General features: G+C 47.9%; 1 long non-coding RNA gene across 1 annotated transcript; it reads right to left on the bottom strand.

Moving 5' to 3' along the window:
- Nucleotides 1–563: 563 nt before the first annotated feature.
- Nucleotides 564–3988, bottom strand: LOC140398818 (uncharacterized). Its single transcript, XR_011937569.1, has 2 exons — nt 3642–3988; nt 564–1089 (listed from the first exon to the last, which is right to left on the bottom strand). It is a non-coding gene; the product is annotated as an uncharacterized lncRNA (long non-coding RNA).
- Between the last annotated feature and the right edge of the window lie 3985 nt (nt 3989–7973).

Raw genomic sequence — 7973 nt, 5'->3', positions numbered from 1 at the left:
AAGCTGCAAGAGCAGTTCTTCATATCTCCAGCAAGTTTCTCTGTTGAATCAGCCGCCATCCTTCCCCTTCATCAGTGGTTGCACCTTACTCTCTCCCCTTCCTCACTCCGTGCAAGAGAAGCGAAAGAGACAACAACAAACAGTCAGACAGCCTCCAGGTAGCTGCAATAGCATTTGACTCTCACCCCCTCTCTCTCCCCCTCTGGCAGCTCCCAGCAGCAGACTCTCAAGGCAGAAACAATGATTACCTGAAAGCCACACTAACTCAGAGCACAGCAGAGTGGGAAAGCACCTCATACGCTTCTTCAGACGGGTAGTAGGCCTACTTACAGCCTCTCTGTCCCTTATTTCAGGCCACAAAAGCAGAGGAGGCAGCAGCAAACAAACATTCAGCCAAAAGCAGGAGCATACAGAAAACACAATTTGCAGCACCACTTTTGAATATGCTGTTTATTAAATGGTCAACAGTCACAAAGATTTGAAAACAAACTAAATAACATTCAACATACCACACTAACCATTAAACAACAGGGAAATGTCACCATTCCATATTGGTACCAATATAAAGCTATATCAGTTTATTTTCACAAAAAACAAATACACGGTATCACCCTTCACAGGGTCCTCAAAAGAAATCTTAGAAAAGCCTGAGAATGTGTTATCATGTCCAGAACTTTGTCGGAGAAATGATCTGTCCATCAATGTGTTACTTGTTCCACGTATCAGTGCCATTCTCCGTCCAGGAGCCGCAGCTGTGCAGGCCCCTCCCACACGGCCCTATCTCACCCGAATCAAATCCTTGCATCCACACATTCCACTGGCGCTCAAGGTGCTGTTGAACTTCCTCGCCTTTCAGCGTCTTTAACCCGTGGAGACGTGCCAGGTGCCAGTTACATCACTCACCACACCAGCAACAAAAGCATCAGCAATCTGCGGCGTCATCAGTTAGCCCATTTGGATCAATGTCGTGCACCAGGTCCCCCAGGGTCTTCTTGCTTCAAACTGGATTGCCTTCTGGACTCATAGATCCTCCTGAGCCCAGCATTCCAGGACCCAGATAGCTTGGGAAATAATTGTCCTTCTTTCCGGCTACAGAAAGGGAAAGGATCAGCAATAGTAGCCTCCACGTATTTGCAGCCAAATGCAGAAATAAGATGCAAGCACAACCTGCTGCTGTGAAGTGCTCTCACAACTAACAAGTCTAATTCCTCATTAGCAATTGCTTTCAGCTGTGAAGCTACAGGCTGCTCACAATCAAAGTGACCTTCAGCATATATCCAAGAGCTCTGTCCTGGACGTGTCTGGTAGGACAGACAGGCTGTAGCTGTGGTTACCCCTGTTATGGGTCTCCACAATATTTAAAGATGGCTTGAAGGCCTCAGAGATGAAAAGCCTCACATCCACCCCTGGCCCAGGGAAGACGGCCGACCTGGAACGCTTCAGCCCCCTGACCAAGCTAAACTCACCTAGTGCCCAACCCCCCAATGTGTCCCCCCTGAGCACGGGGCCAGTAGCTCTGGTGCACTTGAGCTGCATGCCAGAAAACGGAAATGGCTACTCGGCTCCTCACTTCCTCTCATAGCCATTGCGTCCACATCATGTTTTTAAAAAGGAACATTAAACAACACCCACGTGATTTCTCACTGGAGAGCCGATTAATTCCCAGGAGGCTTTTACATTCAACGTCAATCTTGCAGACGCAATTCAAATCAATGCAAATGAGGGTTAATTAAATATTTGCCTTTTTTGCAAGAGATCTGGAACTCGCCATCGGGAGTGAGCCAGTTGGATTCCAAATTGATTCGCGTCCTTGATTTTGGCCTTTCCCATTATTGAACCGATGCACCCAGATCCACGTCGGATGGAACATGGTGATTCCATCGCGCCTTGTATTTCTATGTTTGTTTAATACAAATGTGCCAATCTCACAAAGGACTGGTAAACCATGTATAGGTTCAGTTGATGTGAACATGTAGTACAGGGTTCTTCAGCAGACACATTTACTATAAAGATTCAACAGCCATTGTCAACCAGGAATTCCTTCAGAGCAAACGCTGCAGGCTAAACTGAAAGCTCCTCTGAACAATGTCTGCTCATCAAAAGTTTACATTCTGGCTACTTACTCATTGGCATATTCGCTCTTAAAGTGATATCACAATAGCAGTCGTTCAGAAAGAAAACAAGGTGTAGCTGCACTTGGGGATAGTCATAGAGTCAGAGTCATTATGGCAGAGAATAAGCCATTTAACCCCTCAAGCTCATTCCAATTCTTTGTAGAGTCTCAGTCCCAGTTCCCACTCTACTCTGCGCTTTTGGAGTTTCGGATAATAGCTGAACTTCAGGAATGTTCTAGGCTTGGTAATCTGGGGAATGATTCAGAGATTTGGAAGAATTAGGGTGAGGATTCCAGTACTTGATCCAAATGGAGTGGGATTCATGGAATTTCGCAGCATGGAGTAGGTGTTTTCTCAAATATGGGCCAGGATTCTCCCCTACCCGGTGGGACGGGAGGTCCCGGCGGGATGGAGTGACGGGAACCACTCCGGCGTCGGGCCGCCCCAAAGGTCTGGATTTCTCCTTGAGGGCTAGCACTGCGCCGGAGTGGTTGGCGCGCTGCCGGCTGGCGGGAAAGGCCTTTGGCGCCATGCCAGCCGGGGCCGAAGGGTCCTCGCCGGTCAGCGGAAGCCCACGCATGCGCTGGAGCGTCGGCGGCTGCTGATGTCATCCCCGCGAATGCGCGGGGGGGGTCACTTCCGCATCGGCTATCGCGGTGGCAATGGCCGAGGCAGAAGGAAAAGAGTGCCCCCACGGCACAGGCTTGCCCGCGGATCAGCGGGCCCCAATAGTGGACCAGGCCATCGTGGAGGCGCCCCTGGGGCCAGATCACCCCGCGCCCCCCCGCCCCCCAGGAGCCCGGAGCCCGCCCTCGCCACCAGTCCCGTCGGGAAGGGAGGTGGTTTGATTCATGCCGGTGGGACTGGCATGACAGCAGGGGGACTTCGACACATCACGGGCTGGAGAATCGCCGGGGGTGCGGGGGGGGGGGGGGGGGGGGGGGGGGGGGGGCGGCGGGGGGGGGGGGGCACCGACCGGCGCGATTCCCACCCCCACCAAATTTTCGGTACCGGAGAATTCAGAGGCCGGCGGGGGCGGGATTCACGCCCACCACCCAGCGATTCTCTGACCAGGCGGGGGTTAGGAGAATCCCGCCCATGATATCAGTATGATGCAAGAACCTGAGATTCGCAGTACCTGAGGCACCTGAGGCAGCAAGCTGGTGCCGGAGCGTGGCGACTCCCTGCGAGCTCTCCCTAACAGATCCTCTTTTTACTTATCTTATCATCGTTCTAATCTTTTAAAATTTACAGTACAAAGTCTTACAACATCAGGTTAAAGTCCAACAGGTTTGTTTCGATGTCACTAGCTTTCGGAGCGCTGCTCCTTCCTCAGGTGAATGAAGAGGTATGTTCCAGAAACACATATATAGACAAATTCAAAGATGCCAGACAGTGCTTGGAATGCGACCATTAGCAGGTGATTAAATCTTTACAGATCCAGAGATGGGGTAACCCCAGGTTAAAGAGGTTTTAAAATTTAATTCTAAGACTAACATTATTACTAACCTTTCTTTTTTATCTTACCTTTCAGGTTTGATACCCGATGCCGGTGTTATGTAGTAATCACTCCTGGAGCAAGGTATCCTTTCCTCTTACAAAATTAAAGTAAAATATTGGGGTTTCTGTCCAGTATCCTAGCCACTGTTAGGGTCTGGTCTGGATCGTAGTATATTTGTTAAGTACCGTATCTCGAGAATTAGACAATCAGTATATGGCAGTGTGTTAACAGAACTAAAATTGTTGAGGTTCAGAGCAGGTGATAGAGTGGCTGGCAAAGAAATACCCTTTAGACCGAATAAAAGAAATACATTTGCCACTAACAAAGGTGAATCAAAGCCACATTCAGATAATATTACTTTTTCTGTACTGGGTGAATCGAAGGGAGTCAGAAGGCAAAAGTAGCAATGATTAAGCAGACGTGATTCACAATGATTGCATCTAATCATTCACAGGCATAGTTTATCGACTTGGACTTCAACCGAGACTGCCCAATTAAAAATCGATCGTACTGTCGTATTAACAAGCTAATTCTGAGCCTCGTCAGTAATTTGAGACCTGGAAAAAGAGTCCTCCCACATTCACAAATGCCAGTGTCATGTATTTTTTAATTTTCTCATGAGGTGTGGGTGTTACTGCCAAGGCAGTGTTTATTGCCCATCATTAATTGCCCTTGACAAGGTGTTGGTGAGCTCCCTCCACAAAGTTACTGCGACAGTGCTGCTGGGGAGGTTCAGATTTTAACCCTTTCTTCTCCAGCTAAAAATAAGCTCCATCATAACTCATATTCTGAGGTTTCACGTCAATATGTTTTATTCTGAATACGTGAACTGTTCAGTGGTTCAATTCAATACCCAACCACAAATCGGCAAACAGTACCCGAGAGTTAAGTCAAATAAATCAGCACTGCTGCCTCACAACTCCAGGGATGCCAGGGTTCAATTCTGGCCTTGGATGACTGTGTGGAGTGTGCACTTTCTCCCTGTGTCTGCGTGGGTTTCTGCCGGGTGCTCCGGTTTTATTCCATATTCCAAAGATGTGCAGGTTAGGCGGATTGGCAGTGCTAAAATTGGCCCTTAGTTGTTATGCTCTTGGCGTAGCATAAGCTGCTTCCTTGATGTGCACTCTGACAAAAGAAGGTTCAGACTTGGAGATAGATTTAACACGTTTATTAAACTATCAACAATTCTCCTACTTGGATTCGACTCTACTGTTAATCTTGTTAAAGCTACTCAGACTGACGAACCAGTCTGCTACAATCCACGTGGGGGTGTGATGTTCAATCAACCCTGTGTCTGTACTCACTGAGTGTCTACACTGGAAAGAGACTGAGCATGTGTGCTGTGTCCTTATATATGGGTTGGTGTAATGCCGCCCTGTGGTAGTGTCATCTCTGTGTGTATCATGAATGCCATTGGTCGTGTCGTATCTTACTGACCTATTGGTTGACTGTCTGTGTGTCATGTCTCTGGTGCTCCCTCTAGTGTCTAGCTAGGTGTAGTGTATGTACATTAACCCTTTGTGTACTTAAAGTGATGTATATCACCACATCCCCCTTTTTTCATGTTACATATTTTTTGTACAGTGTTAAAGAAAATTGAACAAACTAGGTCGATGAGTGATACTCTGTACAAGCTATGATAACAGTGATCATTAAGCAATAAGTCTAAATCATATGCATGAGTCCAAAGTTCATTAATTATTATGGTCGAGTGGCTTTCTTGTTTGGTTGGTGAGTTGGTGATGTTGATGGTGGCATTGCTTTGTAAACGCCATCAGTGTCCCTGTGCTGAAGGAACTTCGTTGTCTGATTTGGACTCTTTCTTATCTTTCGATGCTTGTGGTGGTAATTCTTGATGGCATCTGTCCTGAAAGCCAGGTTGTCTGTTGGTAATGCAGCAAACGTGAATTGGTAAGATGCATCGTCCTGCCATGGCATGTCATTGTACTGAACTGAGCAGTAACAGTGTCCCTCATTTGCAGAGTTGTACCATGTCCGTACCAGTCGTAGTTCCATTGGTGTTGTTTTTGCGCTTGTTGTCGACGTTGTTGCCTTTGGTACGCCTCTTGCTATTGTCTTTGATGTTGTTGTTGTGGTGGTTGGTTTCGTTGCCATGTTTGCTGTGCTCAAGGATCATACTCTGTGGATAATACGAGACCTTCACACAGTTACTCGTGTTAGCGTGCTTTGTGGCATCTGCTGTCTCCTTGAGCGTGCCGTCACTGAGTTTGCGGCGCTCCCCGTCTGGAGTCATAGAACATAGAACATAGAAAAATACAGCACAGAACAGGCCCTTTGGCCCACGATGTTGTGCCGAACCTTTGTCCTAGATTAATCATAGATTATCCTAGAATTTACAGTGCAGAAGGAGGCCATTCAGCCCATTGAGTCTGCACCAGCTCTTGGAAAGAGCACCCTACCCAAGGTCAACACCTCCACCCAACACTAAAGGCAATTTTGGACATTAAGGGCAATTTATCCGGAGTCATTTCAGGCTCACTTGCATCTTTTGAGGTTTCTTGATGCTCTACGTCCGGAGTCAAAACATTCAGGAATGCATTTGCTTATGGAGAGGCTCAAGCGAATGAGGTTTGAAGTAACGTGGTGTCACCAGAGTCACCAGGAGTCTCACTGTGATTGTTGAGTGCCTCTGTACATTCTAGCTGTAGTCTGTCATGTTGCACATCTGGTATGGGAAGTGGGATTCCGTCGTCACTTGTCGCACATACAGTGGGGAGAGCCTCAGTGTCTTCTTGCCGTTCACTTGAGCTGGGCAGACCGTCAGAGCCTTCTTCTGATGGCTCAAATAATCTGGGTGGACTGTCATAGTCTGCTTGCTGTACACTTGAGCATGGCAGACTGTCATAGTCTTTCTGTTGTTCACTTGAGCGTGACAGACTTGTATTGTCTGCTGCTGGTTGCTCAGAGGAGGTTGCTAGACCCTCATGGTCTTGTTCATGCAAGGACTGTGCTCTGGAGTCTTGGTTTGTTTCTATCATGGAGTCTGTCCACGAGCTCACTGTGGAGGCTTGTGTCACTCGAGTCACTTCTTGTTCATACAAGGACTGCGCTGTGGAGTCTTGCGTTGCTTCTATCGTGGAGTCTGTCCATGAGCTCGCTGTGGAAGCTTGTGTCACTGGAGTCACTTCTTGTGTGGAGACGTGCAGTTGTCTCACTGTGGAGTCTTTCATCGCTTTCTGTGTGGAGGCTGGGACCCTTTGTGGTGCGTGGACCACTCTCTGTGTGGAGTCGGCACAGTAAGAAGTCTTACAACACCAGGTTAAAGTCCAACAGGTTTGTTTCAAACACTAGCTTTTGGCGCACTGCTCCTTCCTCAGGTGAATGAAGAGGTATGTTCCAGAAACATATAAATAGACAAATTCAAAGATGCAAGACAATGCTTAGAATGCGAGCATTTGCAGTTAATTAAGTGTTTACATATCCAGAGATAGGGGTAACCCCAGGTTAAAGAGGTGTGAATTGTCTCAAGCCAGGATAGTTGGTAGGATTTTGCAAGCCCAGGCCAGATGTGTGGAGTCGGGCACCGTTCGTGGTGCGTGGACCACTCTCTGTGTGGCAGCAGGCTGCTCTCTATGGGCTTGTACCGCTCTCTGTCTCTTTCCGCAGCATAATCCGGCACTCACGAGTCGGGATGTCGTATATGCTGGGCTGAAGATTCCCCAATCCGAAGAACTCGTCGTCGGGGTCGTCAATGTACAACACATCTAGTTGCGGTTCGGATTTGGAGCTGGCATTGGGCTCGCGATGTCCAAAGAAGAATTCAAGGTCTGAGTCATAGTCTTCAAGGACTTTATCACCTCTTTGGGCGGTGCTAACTGCTTGTTGCAGGGTTCTGCAGAGATTACTTTCAGCTACTGGTCGAATTTCAGGCATTGAGCTGTCGTTCCAGGTGAAAGAATCGGGTTTTACGGTTTAACATTTTTTTCCTGTGTTTTGGGACATTTCCACTTTAAGTTGGCATGGTCCGGGGCCTCTGATGTCACAACACGTGTGACGTAGTGCGGAGGAAGTGATTGCGTATGCGCAGATCGCTCTTAATTTACTTGGGGCCTTTTTCGCAATTGCGCATGCACGGCTTCTCGCGCATGCACAAATGGACCTTCCCGTTCTGTGCGCTCTTCGCGCAACTGCGCATGTGCAGCACCTTTTCCAAGATGGCTGCAATTCAAAACTGCCATTCGTTGCTGCAAGCCTACCTCGCAGTGAGTTTTGGCACCTCTTTTACCTTTTCTTCTTGTATGTTCCTCGCAGAATTCTTGGAATTTGTCCAGGACTGCCTGGAAGTCGCTCTTGTTTTGCCCCTTTGAGTATTTGAAGGTCTGGAAGATTTCAGCTGC

Source organism: Scyliorhinus torazame, chromosome 22 (genome assembly GCF_047496885.1).
Source record: "Scyliorhinus torazame isolate Kashiwa2021f chromosome 22, sScyTor2.1, whole genome shotgun sequence".
Lineage (NCBI taxonomy): Eukaryota > Metazoa > Chordata > Chondrichthyes > Carcharhiniformes > Scyliorhinidae > Scyliorhinus > Scyliorhinus torazame.
Note: the sequence above shows the minus strand (reverse complement) of the source record. Positions and strands in the feature narration are given on the sequence as shown.